Source organism: Polyodon spathula, chromosome 15 (genome assembly GCF_017654505.1).
Source record: "Polyodon spathula isolate WHYD16114869_AA chromosome 15, ASM1765450v1, whole genome shotgun sequence".
Taxonomy (NCBI): domain Eukaryota; kingdom Metazoa; phylum Chordata; class Actinopteri; order Acipenseriformes; family Polyodontidae; genus Polyodon; species Polyodon spathula.
Window position 1 is genome coordinate 6297270 of NC_054548.1, and position 20943 is coordinate 6318212.

General features: G+C 38.0%; 1 long non-coding RNA gene across 2 annotated transcripts in view; it reads left to right on the top strand.

Annotated features, from left to right (window-relative positions):
• The first annotated feature begins 14 nt into the window (after positions 1-14).
• Positions 15-20943, top strand: part of LOC121327718 — a 28249-nt gene continuing 7320 nt past the window's right edge. For both annotated transcript variants that reach the window (XR_005951604.1, XR_005951603.1), the window contains exons 1-5: positions 15-166; positions 1856-1923; positions 6556-6615; positions 11082-11189; positions 14426-14552. This is a non-coding gene — a long non-coding RNA (uncharacterized LOC121327718). The remainder of the gene's footprint in view (positions 167-1855; positions 1924-6555; positions 6616-11081; positions 11190-14425; positions 14553-20943) is intronic.

Consider the following 20943-nt stretch of genomic DNA (forward strand, 5'->3'; position numbering starts at 1 on the left):
TGTTGCCAGGAGACGAAAAAAAAACACTTACATTGCAGGTTGCTTTCCAGAAAAAAAGTCTTTAATTAGAATAGTATACATAGTATACGATGGAATTTATTTTGACAAAATCAGTGTTGCCAGATCAGAGGTTTTACCTTTCTGCTCAGCGCAAGGCAATCTGCAGGTAAGAAATGGACAGACTTTTTTATTTTTAATGTACCGGTAAGTTTTAAATTTTAGAGGATTTTTATTAAGATGGTAGGTAAGATGTGCAGCAGATATTAGGGCCCCTAGGCCCGTGTAGTTTACAATGGATAGAATTTTTGACTGAAGGACACAGTGGGGCCCTAAATAGTCAGGTCTGGACTAAACTATGTGCAGTAGGTCACGGTGCACCTGCAAAAATAATGACTACTAATTAATAATTTCTGCCAAAATGACGCTCTTTTATTCCTTTGGTTAGCCCAAGTAGGATACAATCCAGTAGATGCTCCGGAGAGAGAGAGAGAGAGAGAGAGAGAGAGAGAGAGAGAGAGAGAGAGACAGACAGACAGACAGACAGACAGACAGACAGACAGACAGACAGACAGAGACAGAGACAGAGACGAGAGACAGACAAAGACAAATAAACACTAACTGTCGGTTTCATATACGGCAGCCGGCCGCAGTAGAGCCTAGAAAAGTCAACAGACATGGCTGAAGAAGACAGCCGCTCGTTTTGGTTTGGTTACGTGACCTTACTGTTGGGTACAGTCCCTGGAACGTTAGTTATTTAGTTTAGGGGGACCAGGGCGGCCCCATGGAACTATATGGAGGGAATAGATAAGTTTCAGTGTATATCGTGCCTCGCAGGCTAGTGGAGGCTACGAGACCCTGTTAAATCAGCACTTTTTTGTAGTTTTATTTAGTGTTTATTTTCTCCTTGTGATTATGAACTGTTATTTATGCACTTGCAATATCTGTGGGTGACACCATTGTTGGTAGCCACCCTGAGAGTGCCCACAGTTTTTCTCAATTCTTCCCACTAAATAGACCCTAAATCAGTTACCCTGTATCTCCATTGGGCTGATTGTGATGACTAGAGTGGACATACCTACACATAGTACCTGTAGTGTCTTTCTCTATTCAGAGAAAGGAGACCTTTCTCTGACATTATGCCTACTGTACCTCCACTAGGTGGCCTCTGATTATAATGTGTATTCTGTCTCCCTCCCCGTTGAAGATCTGGGTAGACCGAAGTCTTTTGAGTAAATTGCGGGGTTCCGAAGAATATAACGTTACACGTCCCCACGTGTTGCTACAACTGTTTAAATAATGTACCTGCAATTTTCCTTTTCATCCTGACAACATTTAAAAAAAAAAAACGTTGGGGATTGTTTCTCCTCATTGCACTACAGTGGACCCTACCGGACAGGCCCCTAGTGAGTTGTGGCAGACACCTGGAGGGCTGGCTTTTGTCCTCCTAGAGGTCGGTTGCTCACTGACATCCACTCTTGGGTTCATGGGAAAACCTGAGGCATAACCAATGCTGAAATGAAAAAAACTTGTGAAAACTGATTTAGTACCACCAAAAATATAAAAACAATCACAAGATACTGCAAGAATACTTACAACAAAGCATGACACTATGGAGAGTACTGCGTTGTGTTATAAACCCTACAGTCTGTTCAGTAACACTTTAAGAGGGAAGCCAAAGCAAGTGTTGTCACATGCTTTAATGCACAAAACTGGTAGAGAACTGACCAGGTGACAATAAACCAAACACTGTTAACTATGTGTAGAAAACGAAGAGAAGAGAGAGAGAAGGAGTTTGGGAGGGAGCTCTCTCTCTCTCTCTCTCTCTCTCTCTCTCTCTCTCTCTCTCTCTTTCCAGGTTCTTTTGGGATTCTGTGACACCAACCCCGCCCCCCACCAGTTGAACATCCAAGGACCACAACACAGGTAAGTAAGCTTCAATTTTTATTACAATGAATGGCCACAATAATCTTTATCCAAATCAATATTTACACAATAAAATACCATCCCAACTAAAACTATAAATAAATGTATCTAAAATGGCAGTTCTTACTAAAACAATTGAATCAGGTTAATGCTATCTAAAAACAAGTTAAATTTTGCAAATAGGCAGGGAGGGTCCAGGTGCTTCTCGACTGTGAGAAGGGAGGTCCTGGCTTGTAGTATCACTCCAGGCCGAAAATGGCCCTTGTCCTGTTCCCTATAAATTAGCCCCACAGACAGACTGCGGCAAAACGCCGGCCCGGCTTCTCCCCACCCCGAATGCTGTCCTGCTGGTCACTGTCCAACAGGAGGTATCTGCTGTATCAAGCAAAAAGAACAAACAAAGCCACCGCTAGTGCAGTTGTGTTGCAACGTATTGTTTCACAATTTTAAGTTTCTAACAATACTCCAGCAGGTTGTCTTATATACAGACTACCACAATAATTCTGTACCATTGGTATAATGCTATTTGACACACTTCATAACTCCTAGATTGTAGTAAAGTCCATATATGTGTTGTACCATCAAATAAAATGGTTTCCAATCGCACATGGAACAAAATTATTCTAGCACTTAAGCAATTTCAAAGTTAGTAAAAATATGACAGAACTCATTTAAAAATATATATTTATTAATTGAAAACCATTACCCAGTAACTGTGCTACATTATAAAATTAATAGCCAAAAAAAGAGGTGATTATCTGTTGAAGATGAATGTTAAGTTTTAAGTGCCAATACCTTTGTCTGTGACGGTTTCTTTGCTTAGATTATTATTTACCAGGCTTACTAACTAATGTATTTTTCAACTGTTAGCTGTGTACAACAGTATTTTTGTCCCCTTGTCATCTGTGTAAACTGTGAGTTATTAAATGGAATATCTCTATACATAGTTTTAGAAGGAGCAAAATTAAAGTTGCAGTGGCTAAAGTACCTCACTTCAGAAATGTGTGTTTAGGAGAAGCAGTGCCCTAGGTAAACCAGGACATTAGTTACTAATCATTACAAATCATGACACAAATAGAAACAGCAACAGGGAATGACGTAGGACATGTATGCAACAGGTAAGAAATGAAATAGCAGAAAATGTATATGAAAATATGCCAGCGGAAGCTAGTATACCTTTTCAGAAGTTCCTTGCAAGCTAATTTGGGTTAGAACATTTTATTTTAAAATTTTAGTTAGACATAAACACATCCCTAAAGTCTTTAATCTAAAGTTAATTTTTGAATGGCAAGAAGTGATCACTGGCAGGCTTGTTACAGATTTGCAAAGGTTAGGTGCAATATAATTAGAGAATGTTTTTCAGTCTTTGATGTGCTTAAGGCAAACTTTCTGAGCGGGGGAAAAAAACAATTGTAACAAATGCTAAGGTGCAATGTTGCATGCTTTGTAATGAAGTCACTAGAACTGTACGTAGTATTCTAGGTGGGGTCTCTAAAACACTTTGAAACAAGTCATAAGGCAAGGGCAAACCATCTGAGAGAAACTATAACAGTATAACACTAGCAAGAAACAACTTAATTTCAGGAATCAAATATGCTTTTTTTTTTAATTTATTTTTTTAAAAAATTATGAATCATTAGAAAGTACAACTGGGATGCTGTTATAACACCGGTGTATTATCCTGGAAAAGACCATCAGAACCTTTTGCAATCCACAACATTACCAGCAGTGGTAATGCAATAAATCTGAAACTGCTGTGTACTGCAATGGATTGACAGTGTGGTGGTATGTTAACATGAAAATGTTACCAATATGGTACCATTCCACACTTGGCTCATCATTGCAACTGCTCTCCATAATGTCTATTGGCACTGCATTGTAAAACCAACAATGGTTCTCTCATGAAAGGTTAACGTTGGCAAGATGCCAGCAGCACTCTCATAGATCTGCAAGTGCAATTCAATCCTGACCTGTATACTCCCTTTCCTGTCAGACCTTGTACTTTGTCAAGCAAGGCTGTCAGGCTTGAGTTGTACTGAATGCATTGGTTTTATAAGTGAAAGGCAAAGGCCAATTAATTAGCTCGCTGAGCAACCAAGACCCCAAATCTTTTCTGTTGGTCCTATCACTGCTTCAGGCTGGGAAGCCATTTTTGGTTTTCCCTTTTGATTTATAATGTAGTTTCTAAACAGCAGCGTTTAAAATTAATAAATAAATAAACAACCCAAATTGAGAATTGTTTTTTATAATATGTTGGGCAAAATTACATGCACACCATGAAATAAAAGCTACATTTGTTTATTATTTTTCAAAATATACACAGATACCCAGAAGCTACACTGTCCAATACTAAACCGCAATTACAGTAAGGGTTTATTGTTGTCTCTGTACTAACTTGTCAATTGTAAGAGATGGTCGTCTGTTCAATTGATCCAAACAGTGGCGGATCTAGCTCTTCTTGTTACCAGCATTACACAGTTCAAACTCACAGTGGATTTAAGTCTATCTAGTGTATATATTTAAAATATGGAAACAAATCAGTATGGTTCCTGAAAAGAGTCCTTCCATAAACCATTTCTTTAAACACATACGGTAACCAGAATCCTTCATAGGGTTTAAAGCACAGCTAAGCAGTAACATCTTGTTATTTTAATAAATGTGCTAAAAAAAACAGACACCATAGTGTGTATTTTACTGATATCAACAGTGATGGCTCTTAATACTGCCACCCTAAAATTGATAAATCAAGCCCACAGGTTTATTGTAGAGTGGTGGTATTTAGAGCCACCACTTTTTCGATCTATAATATTCCCTCAATGACATTCATTCATTATGTGCAGTGCTCCACTACTTATTCTTCTCTGCCACTTATGTATTTTTTTAAATCAACATTTTAATTTGTATTTTATTGATAGACATGTTTATCATACACTGACATGCTCAAAGGCTATGAAGAATCACTGAATTCATCTACCTCTGTATTGTGTTGATCCAATGATAGTATATGAAGAATCATTTAATTAATCGCACCTCTGTGTTGTTTTGATCACCTCTGTGTTGTTTTGATCCAGTGATAGGATATGAAGAATCATTTAATTACTCACACCTCTGTGTTGTTTTGATCCAATGATAGGATATGAAGAACTTACTGTACTTGTACACTATCACAGATGATTATTTCATTATATATATATATATATATATATATATATATATATATATATATATATATATATATATATATATATATATATATATAAGTGCTAGTAAACATTAGTTGGTATATTTGAGTTAGTATATCGCTTGTAACTAATGTTTTTACCAATCTCATCAGATTCTATCAATACTGTATTTTCCTCTTCATTAGCCCAATCAATCTGAGGTTAGAATTCAAGTATATCACCAACAGTTCAATTCAGAAACACCAACACCTTGTACTACGAATGTCCATATCAATTATCATCACAATTAGATGAATGCTCTTAAGATATAAGTAGAAATGCATGAGGGGCCACCATACAAGAAAGATATGTCTAATTTCTCAATGTGTGACCTAAATTTTTTTTACCTACTATTTCAGCTATGATGTGTGTTGGATTATCAATCGTGCTGACTATTGTTCGCATAGGGTGATTTTCTTTGTGCATTTTAGGATTTCCTCTTGCCTGTTCTTGCATTATGTGGCTGCATATATATATATTTTTAATTATTTTGATATAATGCTATTATTGTATAGTCTCTCGCAAATTCCGTAACCTCTTTTACATATTTATTGATCGTATTGCTTTTAACTTCCTCATATGTATCCATATTATTTAATTCACATTCTACAGATTTTATATCTGTGTTCATTATCACGATTCCTGATCCTTTATCTTCTGGTCTTATACTTATATCATCATCATTTAACGACTCACTAGCTTGTTCTTCGATATCAGTTACATTAAGTTTACATTTTTTTTAGTCCTGATATTATTTCTTGTTTAATTACTTAAATATACATATCTAACCATTTATCTCTTTCATCCAGAGGAGGTCAAGTGCTTGTGTTATTAACCTTAATCACATGCTTATAATTACCCTCTGAATCTCAGACATTTTCATTGTAAAAATATTCTGCTAATCTCATGCGTCTCTCCCACTTTTTTTTTTTTTTTTTTTTTTTGGCCAGTCGACGTATTTTTTAGTCTGTATAAACTTAAGTCCTTTATGCAGTCCAGCTTTTTGGGATGTGGTTAACGTTGTACTTGAGTAATTAAATACTATGTCTTCTGTCTTATTTTTAGTGTATTTGGTACCATTCACATTTCTAGGTCTGATATCTTTCTGTTTTGAATTCTCTGTCGTGTTTAATTCTCTATTTTGCATTTTATTATTTACTTTAAACTGGTTTATTTTTACTGTTTTAGATTTACTTTGATTATCTGTCTTAATTATATGTAAACATTCGGAGTCAAAAAGTTGTGTTTTGGACACTTGAACTTGACAAAAGCAGCTTTTAGAAGTATCCTTCCAGCGCAGCGACTGATAGCTAATTTTTAGTCCACCGAAATAAAAACGAGCACTCCCCTTTAATTGAACACACCCTTTAATGTTGTTATGTCTGTAACGTAACATTGTACTCACTCCTAGCCTCCTGTAAGCTGCAACGATGAACAATTTTAAAGACAAGACTATTGCTGTTATCGGGAGGTAAGTTTAAATAAAAAAAAAAAGTTAATTACTATTAAGAACTGTCATCTTTTTGGTGTTGCATACATAGCCATCTCAAGACTGATTCTGCTCGTTAAAAAATAAATATGTTGAGTTTATAATACCTAACGGTGCAAGTTTTCAGTTTGATTTTAATTTACAGTTAAAAGTGGAAATAAGTCTATATTGCATGCATAAACGGTACTGTTAAGATGTGATATTTCAGTGCAATAGTACAGTATATTATTTTAGTGTAATATTATTTATATCTATTGACGACAGACAAACCAGGAACTTTAATTTCAATGCTTGTATTCTACTAAAATCAAATCAGCTTCGACCTTGTTTAAATAGTGCGGAAAAAAACGGACATGGTGTGAGTTTAAAAAAAAAAAAGAATAAAAGGTTACTCGTCAGCACGACATATATCTCGTGAGCGCGATATAGACAGTCACCAGGTCAATATCAGTGAAACCGTTCCTGCGTGCTCTGTTACCACACTATCTTGCACTAACTCGTGCTTACCAGATACTAACGGGTTTTTTTGTTTTGTTTTGTTTTTTTTAATTCACAACATTTCCCTTTAGAGGTTCCATAGAATAGATTTAAATTAAAAAAAAAAAAAAAAAATCTGAACTCAATCCAAACTTAAAGGGTATATAAGGATCTTTTAATTTTATCGTGTTACATGTTTCCATGTTTTGCTAAACTGTTTAGGTTAGGTGTGTGTGTTGTTAAAAAAAAAAGTATACATTTTGACCACTTTTTTAACTTTTAGATTGCATTCCCTGCCTCAAGATGTACCTGCATGGACCTCTCAGAACTACATTTCCCATCATCCGCCTGGTCACATATGTAACTGAGATGGGGTGCGTTGTTAAATTCACCGCTGCATGCACCAATGTAAAGTGGATTCACCAAAGCGTTGTTAAATTCACCAAGAGTTGCTCAACGAACTGTTATTAAATTCACCATGTGTCAGCCGATTCAGTGAGGTTCAGAGTCGGTGAACTGCAGAAAAACCAAAATGGCCGCTCCCGCTGTGGAAGTTTGTCTTGTACGGATAACTACCATCAATGTAATTGTAGATTCAGAGATGCCAAATCTTTTGAAAATGGATATGGAGCAGTGGCACTAGAATGATTTTTAAAGTGAGGGTGCTGAAAGTCACTGAACAAAACTGTAACCCCTGTGTATGATAGAAGCCATGCAAAGCCAGGGGGGTGCTACCGCACCCCTAGTTCCAGCGCCCTTGGTATGGAGTTGTTATATTTAATAAATATATAATAACGGTAGTAAACATTGATAAACAATATCACATTTGCTGACATTGGTATGTTATTTGTCCTTTTATACTTCAAACAAATATGTTACAAAGTTGCGAAAAGTGGGCGAACTGTATTTGAAAGTGTATCCATTAATATATTCATATTTATAAATATTTACAGTTGCAGGCTAGCTGCTTTCTACATTTTAATGTAACAACAAGCTAGCTCCTAATTAGTCAGTTAAAGATAACTAAACCTTCGACCCAATAAACTTTCCACTTGCACAGGTCAACCACAGCCTTGCCTACCGCAGCAGCAACCTTTCTGTTGTTATTGTCAGCTATGTTGAACAGTTGTAGCAACACATGGGAACATGTAACACAATAAAATAAAACTGTCCTTATGTACCCTTTAAATTGTGGTGAATTCTGTATTATTCCCGTTGGGTTTGAAATCCACCTCTAAATTGTGAAATCCCCTTTGAATTATAGTGCAGGCAGTCATACATACACAAAGTCAAACTTGACATTTTTCCATATATCTGCAGAAGAATTGTCCAGTTATTATTAACATTATTTAGTTTAATTTATTGACCGTGTTAGATTCTGGAGATATAGGGGGGTTTCTGTCTGTATGTACATCTGTTCATTTGTATGTCATAATTACTGTACCTTATTGCTTATACCTGGAAAATTGCTTATCAGGGTGTGATTAAATATTTCACTGTGGTCCAGTGGTTAAAGAAAATGTCTTTTTAACCAAGAGGTGCCCGGTTCAAATCCCGGCTCACTCACTGACTCACTGTGTGACCCTGAGCAAGTCACTTAACCTCCTTGTGCTCCGTCTTCCGGGTGAGATGTTGTTGTAAGTGATGTATAGTTCCATCAATCAATTAATCTTTATTTTATGTAGCACCTTTCATAGTGGACCACCTAGTCTCTAACTCACCTTGAATAAAGGTGTCTGCTAAATAAACAAATAACAATAATAATAAATAATATACCAGGGGTGTCTAACTTGCTTCATACACTGGCACTTGGCACGGGCAGAGTGACAGTTAAAAAAATACGAAGACGAACCCAGCACCTCAAACTGATCGTATTTACCAAAAATGATCATACCTAGCATATTTGCATTCCCCTAAAAAGCACATATTTTGATTATTTCACTCACTGTCACCTCTTAGAACACGTGTGCAACTATGCCTCCAGCGAGTTCCTTCACATGAGCAACACACACTGTCATGTTGCTGTGATTGCTGTCAGTCACAGACCACGTGGGTGAGAGGGCAGTGCGTCAGTGATAGCAGAGAAAGGTTTTCAGTTCTGATTTGTAAGTTCTGTTGTGACAGGTGTCATCATGTCTATATCCATGAAGAGAAAGGTGGAACAAGAGTGCTGTGTGTTTCAAGAGAAATGGGGAATTTTGTATTTCTTTGTGAACATGAATGGAAAGCCAACATGCTTAATTTGTAAGCAGTGTGACTGTTGTGAAAGAATACAACACTGTAAAAGACACTATGAAGCAAACCATGGCAAATATATAGGAAAGTTATGTGAAGATAATTACTCTGTGTTAGCGTCATTGAAAAAGCAGCAATTCATGTTTACTAATGCTTGTAGCAGAAGTGATGCTGCTGTTAAGGCGATCTATGTAAATGGCTGTTTCTTCAAAACCAGTTTCTGATGGAGAGTTGAAGAAATGCTTCTGAAATAGTGTATCCTGAGAAGCGGAAAGCTTTTCCATCATGAATATCAACAAATCAAAATGTCATTCTCTACTAACTGACACACACCTTAACTCGATACTCAAGACATCCTCAGCCCAGTCATTTCCTCCAGATGTTGATGCGCTGGTTCAAACAAAGGTCCCAGGTGTCAGGAAGCAGCAGTAGCAATAAAAAATGGAATTTATGTCCAATTGAATAAAAAAAAAAAAAAAATACAATATTGCGCAATATTCCATGGGCTGGATGACATCGCTCCGGGAGCCGTATGGTTGACACCCCTGCTCTGTACTATTCTGTACACACTGTTGAGATATATCTCATTCTCGTCAGTTTTTTCATCAATTCTGAATTTACAGCCATAGCACAGGGTGCATGCTACTGACATACTTGTATTTGTAAAAGCAGCTTAGTCCCTATATTCACTCCACTGACCTCTGACCCTCTACTTTCCCTGTCACTCTGCCTGTAACCAATCCCTGCCCTGTATTCAACTGTTTACACATCACTATAAAAACACATTCTGTAAGCTGTTATTTCAATAGCTAGTCAAAATGAGTCCATTGAATGTGGCAAGGACCATTTCTGCCATGTACTTTATAAGGCTTACTACTGTACAAAGAGAAATCTGCTTGGCTCTAATCTGGGGACAAACGTATGCTACAAATACAGTATAGCTGCCTTCAAAAAAGTACATGCTCACTGCAGTATCTTACTGTATTGCATGTCACTATGCCTTTGCCACACCTGTGTATTCACTTTTACATGTTTTACAAGCTTAATACTTTTCACTGCTTTAATTTTGTGACTTGATGCTTTCGAAATCACCTGCATAGAAATTGCTGTAGTTAATGATACTTGAAGCATTTACAGTTGTGCCCAGTGTTTTTCATGTTTTCTTCTTATTAGTCTGGGGTTCATCTTTGTAAAACTGGTTTTATATAATCATAGTACTGTTAGAACATGTGCCAGTCTATTTGGGAAATCTTAGGAATCTTTGCTTTCTCCATGCTGATGGTGTAAGAATAACATAAAAAGGAGCATTTTCCTTCCTCTGTACCTTGAATCTTCATCGTTAAAGGCACCTTGTGAGGTTAGCCTGTCAGATACAACCCCTGCAACTTCAAGTCAGCCTTCAGACACATTAGTATTGTGAGCACTAGTGATTGGTCACTGCAATTATGAATTAATTTGAATGAATTTACATAATAAAATGAAAAAGTCTAAACTTAATGTTATTGTTTAAATTGTCAGCTCCACTTAACACTACTGCAAATCGTAAGATGTATCATCTGTCTAGTCTTTGGACATGTTTTATATCCTTGACCTAACACAACATTTCAAATGAAATACATTTTGTATTTTTGCTTTACTGATAACGTGTAATTCTAAAACTCAACCATATTTCCTGGTGTAATGTCTTTTTTGTTACAAAATAAACAAAACATTTGAATTTCTCTCCTCCCATATAGTGGCCTCATCGGTCGAAGCTGGACCATGGTGTTTATCAGTGCAGGATACAGAGTTAAGATTTATGATGTACAGACTGGTCAAGCCGCACATGCAATTGAAGAAATAAGGTTTGTAGAAACTTCTACTTCATATTTCCCCTTGCATTATGAATTTAAGACAAGGGTTTTAAGCATTGTACTTAATAGTTAGGTATACTGAGCATCAAAAGAAACTTATCACTTATATTTGGATAAAATTCACTAGATCTGATCAAAAAATGACAAACTCTGTTTTAGAGCAGGTGCAGTGACTTTTTATTGTGCTGATTAACAATTGACATCATGAAGATGCTGCAAAATGATCTGCCGATCTTGGTCAGGTGATGATACTCTTGGTCTCCCAGTTCGTGGCCTGTCATTGACAGAGTGTGTGTGGTTATACAGTCTCACCAGGTTTGAAATTGCTGGCTGTGAGCACACAAGACAGCGAGCCACAGTGCACTGCCCTAGTCCAGCCTCCAGTTGCATGAAGGCACTGCTCTCTTGACAGATTCTGGCATATTGTTTTTTTTTTGTGATTTTCTTTATTGCTTTTATTCAAGCTTGCAATTCAACAGCTGAAATCACTCCATATCCAGTGTCCAATCAACTGTCTCACTAATTAGGTAATTAAGTGCATATGCTTCAGTCATAGTCACTCAAGTGTGTCACAGTCAAGAACGAATGTCCATCATTTTATATACCTTAGATTTTTTTCGAAAATAAATGTGTTATAATAGTGATAAGCTTATTTTGATGCTAGGTATACAATTCACTGCTCACTATTAATTAAATCCTACTGAAAATGCACTTTTATATTCAGTGTAAGACTATACAGAGACTTTCTTCTAAAATAAATTATTAGTTATACTTCTCCACAATGATCACAAAATTATCGGGGTTGTAAATTATTGCCATTCAACAGCTTTTTAAAATCCTACCATGGAATGCTGGAATCTTACATTTTGATGTGATTATTATTTGATTGTCTACCTGTGAAATTAACCTTTTTGCTGGATGCTCCTGGTAGGCTGGATGTTACTAAAACTTTTTTAGAAAATGATTTGTTCTGCAGTCACCTAAGGCCAAACTTTGGTCTAAGGAGCTGTGTCTAAAGATTAATCAGTGGCTGTTTCCTGGCTAATGTCTGCTTTTGTTATGGGGAGGCTTGTTTTTTTTGTCACCAGCTACTAACAACAATGGCACTTTTAGAAATATGGCTTTATCTTAATCAGCTCTTCAAGGGGTGAAAGTTAGTTCTCAGTGGTGTTTAACTAGGAATTTGTGTTGCTCAATAAATGGAAAAACACCAGTGGCTTACATCACTCCACCTGAGAGGTGAGAGGCTGTTTGTTTTGTGATCCCCCAGCAGGGATTGATAGTTGAAGCGGGTGCACACTGGAGTAACACTTACAAACATATCACGCTTTTGCATATATGTAGAGAACTGCTTGACTATCTAGATCTTCTGTATATGGAGGCTTTTTGTCTGTCTGTTCGACTGCATTTCTATTCGTTTGTCCAATTATAATGAAGCTAGCTAATGCATTCTTTAGCAGAAGCTATTAGTTTGATGATCTTGGGGTGCATGGAAGCAGTCTTTTTGCCTATATGACCATCTGTCTGTATGTCATACTAATTTGCCATTTAGGATGAAACTCGAAAAGGACAATCCATAAGCACAAGTTATTTAGATTATCTGTTCACCTTAAAAAAAGAAGTCTGTCAGAGGACAATGCCATCTTAGAATGATGCAAAAAACTACATCAGTTACATCACAGAGCTCTAGAAAAATTGCCAGCGAGACAGATCCTCTCTGATGCTTTCGACAGGGTTGCTAGCATTTATGCTCAACAATTTACACTAGTGATGCATTTCAGTGCCTATTTGGATACTGGCTAATACCTGCCCATGGATATGAATACTCCTCAAAGCCCAATAAAATAGGCAGTCAGGAAGAAATGTGCACCCCTGCATACATATATACATCAAATGGGTCTCTTACTTACCAGTTACTGCATTAATATTATTTTGTACTTGTTTTCATCATTAAAGGGTACAGAAGGACTTTTTATTGTTACATGTTCCCATGTGTTTGGCTACAACTGTTTACGTAAGGTGTGTCTATTTTTTATTTTATTTTATTTTTTAACTTTTTGACCACTTTTGTAAACCTTTAAATTGCATTCCCTGCCTCAAGATGGACCTGTCAGAACTACGTTTCCTATCATCCTCCTGCTCACATATGTAACTTACCAGTGAGCAGGAGGAGCATGGGAAATGTAGTTCTGAGAGGTCAATGCCGGTACATGGGAAGCATTTCACAAATTAATTTCCACATAAACACCCCCCTACTAGTTTTTTTGACCTATCTTCTGGACAGGTTCAGGAACAACAGCAATTTCATCATTACTTAGTAAATCTCCATCAATGACTTGCAAATTTAGATAGTAAACTCAGCTTTTGCATTTCTTCCGTTTAACCATTCATCAAACAAGCTTATAGCTCACTTGCGTTTTGCCTGAGTACTTTTCAAAAATCAGTCAAAGATAATTAGGTCTTCATCTGTTTTAGTTTCAGCAAAACAATTAATAAACGTTGCTCTCGTTGCTGGTTCACATTCCTTTGGGTTTTTTTTGCATCGGTGTATCAGTTAGGAAGAGATGTTTTAAGTGACATAAACAACTCAAAGTGTTGAATCGGTAAGAAGATAATCCACAGTTTCTCTTGTATAAGGGCACTCAAAACAGTTTTTTTTTTATGTTATCGTTAACTTATCATTGCTTATTTCTTACAAAGAAAATTTTAGAAATATTAAATAGAAATAAAATAGTGACTTAGCTTTTTTTTTTAATCAACTAACAAGGGAGCATTTCAAGTATGATTAAATTATAGGTCAGCACATCGTGGCGAAGAAGAAACCATAATTCTAGAAAGTTTCACAAACCTCATTCAGTTAATTAAAACAGACATATACAAAACAAAACTGTGTGAACTGAGCCCACTATCCGATCCTTTGTTGTGAGTAGCTGAAACCGGTCTCTTTATTCGAAGTGGAAGATTTATGGCCTAAAAATATACTCCTTTTTAATAAATGGTTTTAGTGATATTTGAAAGTGATAAAGAAAGCCTATAATGTTGCCATCAGAAAGCATGCTGACTTAAATCAGTAAATAAGCATTTAAATTAGGCCTGTCAGTTTGTAAGAGTTACTTTTCTGCATCCCTGTGATGTTGTGTCTTGCAATACCTTGCTCTTTGGGAACCAGTCTCAAATAATTTAAAAAATACAGTTGGATATATGATGTTTCTGTATGTATTGTTTAGCAAACAGCTGAAGGAGCTGCAAGAGGCTGGAATGCTGTGAGGTTCCTTGAGTGCTCAAGAGCAGACGTCACTCATCAGCTCCCAGGAGGACCTCGGACTGACACTAGAGGGAGCGTTCTTCGTTCAGGTTGGATTTTGATATTGACAGACAGTTTGCTTCTTCTAGCTCTGTAAAATTGTACAATGCAGTACACATTTTTTGACTGGCTGATGTATTTGTAAATAAAACCACACACTCAGTACAGTAGAAAAATGCAGCTACATTTTTAAAAGTACAGTATTTGCTTCTGAATTTTAATAGCACTTTTTCAGAAGGGTACAAATTCACTCAAGGCATAAACAACTCTGGTTTATATAACCCAGGCATAAATAACTGGTTAACAGGCTTGTAAGTAGTTTTAGGATGTTTCTAATTACTTGTTTTTTTTTCTTTCCTTGATATTTTTTCACACAACAACAGTTACCTGGTTTATCTATGAATGTGTTTTAATTATAGGACCGGAATCAATAACAAACTAATTTAAAGAGCATGCCTGAAGCCTTCTAGGAAGCATACAGAGGAAATGATGTCTGCATTCCACTGCTTGGAATAATGCCGATACAGTCCGTATACTTCTATTACTTCAGCACTGTTGTCTGTGGTTTCCAGTAAAAGTAACTGCTGCTTCTCTGATTACTTTGAATTTCCATTGTGAATTCACAAAGCTTTATCTTGTTGTTATTATTAGTCTATTGGACAGGTTAAATGATGAAACTGTTCTTGTCTGTTGTTGGTTTCTTTAACACCAGTCTAGACACGTTTCATCCTCCAACAAAACATATTATAGATATTTTGTATTTGTCTGTCCATGTCGGCCTTCTCCATCTTACACTTTTTTGACACACGAGAACGCGTTCATGAGATGATGAAATTAAATGCCCAGTTGAATGTGGGTTTGGTTCTGTAACACCTGGATCAAGTTTTGAGGGTTGTAGCCCTAGGGGGTTATATCACTATAAGTTTTACATCAATAAGTAGTGGTATTGCAGCACGTGAAGAAGTGGAATCTGTTTCCATTGCTGAGATATTACAAGGTTTGTATGCTTGAGCTAGATTTCTCTCTGATGCTGTTTTTGTTTAGATCATTATTTACCAGGCATACTAATTACATTTTTCAACTACTGTGTCTGCTTCTAGAAGCTGATTTTCTGAAGCGAGACAGTTTGAAAAATGATCACTAGTAGTGTGCAACTGTAATTTCTCCCCCCAGTGCAACTGTGATAACTGGGAGTTAGTAAATGGAAAATCAGTTTCAAAGGGGAACATTTTTGCTGCACAATCCTAGTGGTAACTTTTCAAACTACCTAATTTCAGCAATTATTAAGAAGCAGACCCCTGGTTGAAAAAGGGCATTAGTTATTAAGCCTGGTAGTGTAAATAACAGTGAATATAAAGTAAATGACCTTGTCAGGAAGTGTTTGCTAATAGATGTAAGTGGTGTTATCTTGAAGAGCAGTGATTAGGTGACCATTCCCAGTAATACACACAACAAGGAAATGTTACAGTATTCAAAGGATGACTCAGCTCCAGGTACGTCTCATCAGTACCTCTTTTTAAGAGTCAGAAAAAAAAGAAAGGGTTTTGGTGAATAAAGAGACAGAATATCTGTGGTGTCTGTTCCCTGGGTTCCTGCCTGCTTCACCGAATTGAATCCCAGGTGTGTCCAGGCCCTTTAGGGTTCTAAAAGGCACGGTGCAAACACAGATACACAGTATAAAAATGTAGGCATTAATGAATGGGTTCGCTTTGCATTTGCTTTCACTTTGTAACGTTATATTCCTACGCACTCAGCAACTGTATAGTTGGCTCATCGGTATGCGTGACTCTCGTGGCGACACGCTCTGGTATCAAGTGTCTTGTTTACTGGGGAGGTGTCTGAACTTTTGTCTATTTTTGTTTTCACCTGTTCCAGGCTTTTGGTTCTGGGGGACTTTAACATTCATATGGATAATTGCTGTAATACTGTTACTAAGAGCTTACACAACACAACACATTGCTGCCCCAACTCCTTGGTCCCGTGTTAACTAACATATTGAATTCCTCTTTAATTTGAGGTGTGGTTCCCGCAGATTTGAGACCTCTTAAAAAAACAAGATCTCTCTCCTGAGGTGTTAGGATATTACCGTCGTATTTCCAACATACCATTTTTAGCCAAAATAATTGAAACAGGTGTTGCTCACCAACTTTATGACCATCGCAGCAGTAATGATTTGGTGGAGAAATTCAAACTTGTTTTTTGTTCTGGTACTATTACTAAGACTGCTTTATTGAGAGTTTGCAATGATCTTCATATGGCTACAGCTCTCTGTAGCATTTGATATCGTTGATCATGAGATTCTGTAAAAATGTGTACAGTCTCATGTTGGTCTTTCTGGTAAAGTTTTAGATGGGTTTGTTTACTATTTCTCTCACCATCGCCAGTTTATCTCACTGGCCGCAGCACTTCTGAAATAGGTGCTGTATAGTTTGCCATTCCTCAGGGCTCTGTTTTGGGAACAGGCAGATATGGTAATAAGTACACTTAGAGTGTTTAATTGAGATCTGATCATGGATGGCTACAGACTGGTTGAAAATAAACCCAGATAAAACTGAGGTTTTGTTAATTGTCTCTAAACTGGGTTTAATGAAATGTAATCCAATTAATATTATTTTTGAAGGCAATTCCGTTTTACCTTTCACTAGAGTGAAGAATCTGGGTGTTATCTTGGAACCTGAGCTCTCTTTTGATTTCCGTATTAATTCTGTTATATGAATAGCTTTTTATTATTTGAGAAGTGTTGCCAAATTAAAGTCTGGGTTAGATATGAGGGATGCAGGGATGTTGATATATGCATTTATAACTTTGCGTCTTGATTACTGCAATTCTTTGTTTGCTGTTATACATGCCACTAAAAGAAGGCTTCAGCTTGTTCAGAACACAGCTGCCAGACTGCTTTCTCACACTCGTCTTTCTCAACACATTACTCCAGTGCTCAGGTCCTTACATTGGTTACCAGTGAGCTACCAAATTGATTTTGAAGTTGCTGTAATAACTTACAAAGGTCCTGTGTGGATTAGGGCCACCCTATCTCCAAGAACTACTAACTCTGTATATTCCTACTCATTCTTTGAGATCGGAAAATGCAGAACTTTTAGTTGTTCCCAAAAGTCATTCTAAATCAACTGGAGCCAGAGCTTTCTGCTGTTGTGCTCCTCGTTTGTGGAACTCTATTCCAGTTCACATTAGGCAGGTTGAAACATTGGATTCTTTTAAGCCTAAATTGAAAACTTTGTATAGTGCTCTTCGATGCCATGGCATGAAGGGCATTATACAACATTTTATTTATGTTGTATTGTATTGACAGATTGGTTCTTCCCTCAGTGCAAGAAAAATTCAAGGATTTTCAAGCCTTGTACAGGAAGTACTGTTACAGGAAAACAAGTAAAGTTGTCAGAATAATCTGTAAGAAAGCACAATGAGTATAGGTTATTGAATACAATACATTGGTAAGAATTATGCTTGGGTTATACGATAGCCACTATCTTAAATAAGCAAAAACAACTAAATGGTGTATGTGCACAAGGGTAAAAGAGCCTCTAAGGAAACTGAGCTTAAAATGCAACTTTCCTTAATAAAACCCTAAATTATAAGGTAATCACAAGATTGTGAAATATAAATGTCTCAATCCTAATTGATGAAACCATTTCACTTGGTTCCACAAACTATTCCCAGGTGGGACTGTGAGACCAAGCCAGGCTTCATATAACAAAACACCCATTAACTAGCGCTCATTGCTTGGTGACCCGGTCAGTGCTAGAAGTAGGTTTCCATAAATTTCAAATATGTAAATTGTGTAGGATAGAGAACACTTACCCTGACCTGGTTGACTATCACATGCTACACAACACAAAGATGTTACATTGCCTTTACTACTTCTGGTTGAAACATCTAACATTAGTTCCATTGTTCTTTATTGGCTTACAATGCAGAATTATTTTAAGAAACAATACACACCATTTTAATAGGAACAGAATGAGCCAAAATCTAACATGCATAATTTAAAAGAAACTTTACTCACATATTTTACAGAAAGATACTGATTTTACAATGAACCCCAAGTACCAAATTCCATTGATATTAATATTCCCAGGGTTTTGTTAGTTAAGCTGATTAATGTTTTGGCTAGTTTTTGACCCAGCTGAAGCAAGTGAGTAACACTGCACATATGAGGAAATGCAGGCAACCCAGACTTTACTTCAGAAGAACCTGCAGTTCACCTTCTCTTTATGCTTTGTCTGCATAACCCTTTAATTATCTGCAGTACCTTGGTAGATGACCTTGTATTTAAGCAACAAACTCGTGCAATTCCAATGTGGTTAACTACCATGCATTAGAAAATGATTCAGTATCAGCAACCAGTCAGCTTCCAGCTATAGCGTGCATTAATACATATTAGATGACCGCTGGAACATCACCTGTGACCTGTGAATCAAATTTAAAATCAATCCACGTAAGTACCAGCTGTATTTTTAAGCTTAGTTCACATCTGTTGGACAGTTCACATACTAAACAAATACACAATTGGTCTACATTTATTTTATTATCTACCAAAACCAGCCCATCAATGTTTTGCACCGATGAAAGAAACCATTCCCATACCAGCAACTGCCGAGTCAGCCATTCACAGCCTGTCAGCTCGACTGGAGGTAAGATGGCATCTTTCAACAACAACAAACCGAGACAAGGACAGTTCAGTAATATTACTCCATTCTGATACCTGGCACTGTTCAAGATAAACTATAAGCAGCTCTGACAAGTAAAAAAATTATTTGTTTATTAAAGTATTTTATTTCTAATTATGTGTGTTACCCTTTATGAACATCTTTGGGACTATTTTCCTAAAACTTTGCTCAGCGGAAGGGTACCCGATTACCGCTTTAGAACACACTTTGGCAGGCTTTGTCCTAAAACTTTGCTCCCATGAAGGGTACCCGAAATAATCGTTTATTTAAGCCAACTTTTAAAATAAATAACGTATTTAGAGTTATCACAAGTGCTCACAGAACAACATTTGTACACAAAAACATGGTTCACAAACACATAAATATAATCGAATCCGTGGGCCGTCATCGGATCACACTGTGACTCGATGAACTTTGAAACCTAACTCTATGGGGACCTCCTCTCTCTCTTGTTCCCCCCCCCCCCCCCCCAGAGTACAGAGAGCTGCAGGTTTATATGCAGATAACCATTCTGCACAAGGTTTTTAATTACCACTGGCAGAGGACGAGCTGCCGACATTGCCTCTGCCAGAACACTCCCAAACAATAACAAAACAACGGTGCTAAGCCGTCATATTTAAATACAATAAATAATTACAAATAAATGGCTTTCACCATCATTTAAATACACAGTAAGTCATAATAAACAAACAAATACAAAACAATAAATGGTTAGGGCGAAGGGGTATCCCGTTCTAAAAATAAACAAATAATATGTACAGGGCTGCTCGTCCTGTTACATATCCCCCCCCTTGTGCAAAGCACACATAGCCCTAACAGCCACCTCCCCCTCAATCTCAAAGTCCCAGAAGAGGGGAAGCAAGGTGTCCATGGTGGCGGCTTCAGCCAAACAATCTCCTGCAGTGAAAGTGCTGCAGGGGGAGCTGGTCTCCTGACCTCCCCCCTTCTTCGTGGCTGGCAGCTCCCTCTGTGGGGCTCCAGCCACAGTATTTCTTGCTGCTATGCAGAGCCGGCAGCGACCCCAGGCAAAGCAGAGCTCTCAGCGACCCCAGACGAAGCAGAGCCAGTCCGTACCAATTCGTTCCCAGACCTTGTAATGCATGGGGTTGCCACCATATCGTTTCGACGAGCATCACTGGGGTCGTTGTTCTGGGCAGCGTGTAGGATCCATCTCTATTTTTGTGTCGAGAGGGCTCCCACAGGTCGCCGCGGTCGTACGTTGGGGTCCGTCTCCCCGTCGTGTGAGGATGGAGGACGGCAGATACCGGGTTGCCTCTATCTTGTGACGAAGACAGGAAGAAAAAGCGAGACCGTCACTAACTTTCTTTCTCCGTTGAGGACGAAAGAGGAGGAAGACGCCACCACCCTTCGGCTCGTGGAGGACAGACGAGACGAGGACTACTGCTTCCGGTCGTCCGAAGGAAAGGGGCTGGACACTTATGAGGGAGCTCCTGTCCCCTTCTGGCTGGAGAAGGTGGCAGGGGCTCCTCCCCTTCTGGCTGTGAAGGCGGCAGGGGCTCCTCCCCTTCTGGCTGTGAAGGCGGCAGGGGCTCCTCCCCTTCTGGCGAAGTGAAGGCGGCAGGGGCTCCTCCCCTTCTGGCTGTGAAGGCGGCAGGGGCTCCTCCCCTTCTGGCTGTGAAGGCGGCAGGGGCTCCTCCCCTTCTGGCTGTGAAGGCGGCAGGGTCTCCTCCCCTTCTGGCTGTGAAGGCGGCAGGGGGTCCTCCCCTTCTGGCTGCGAAGGCAGCAGGGGCACCTC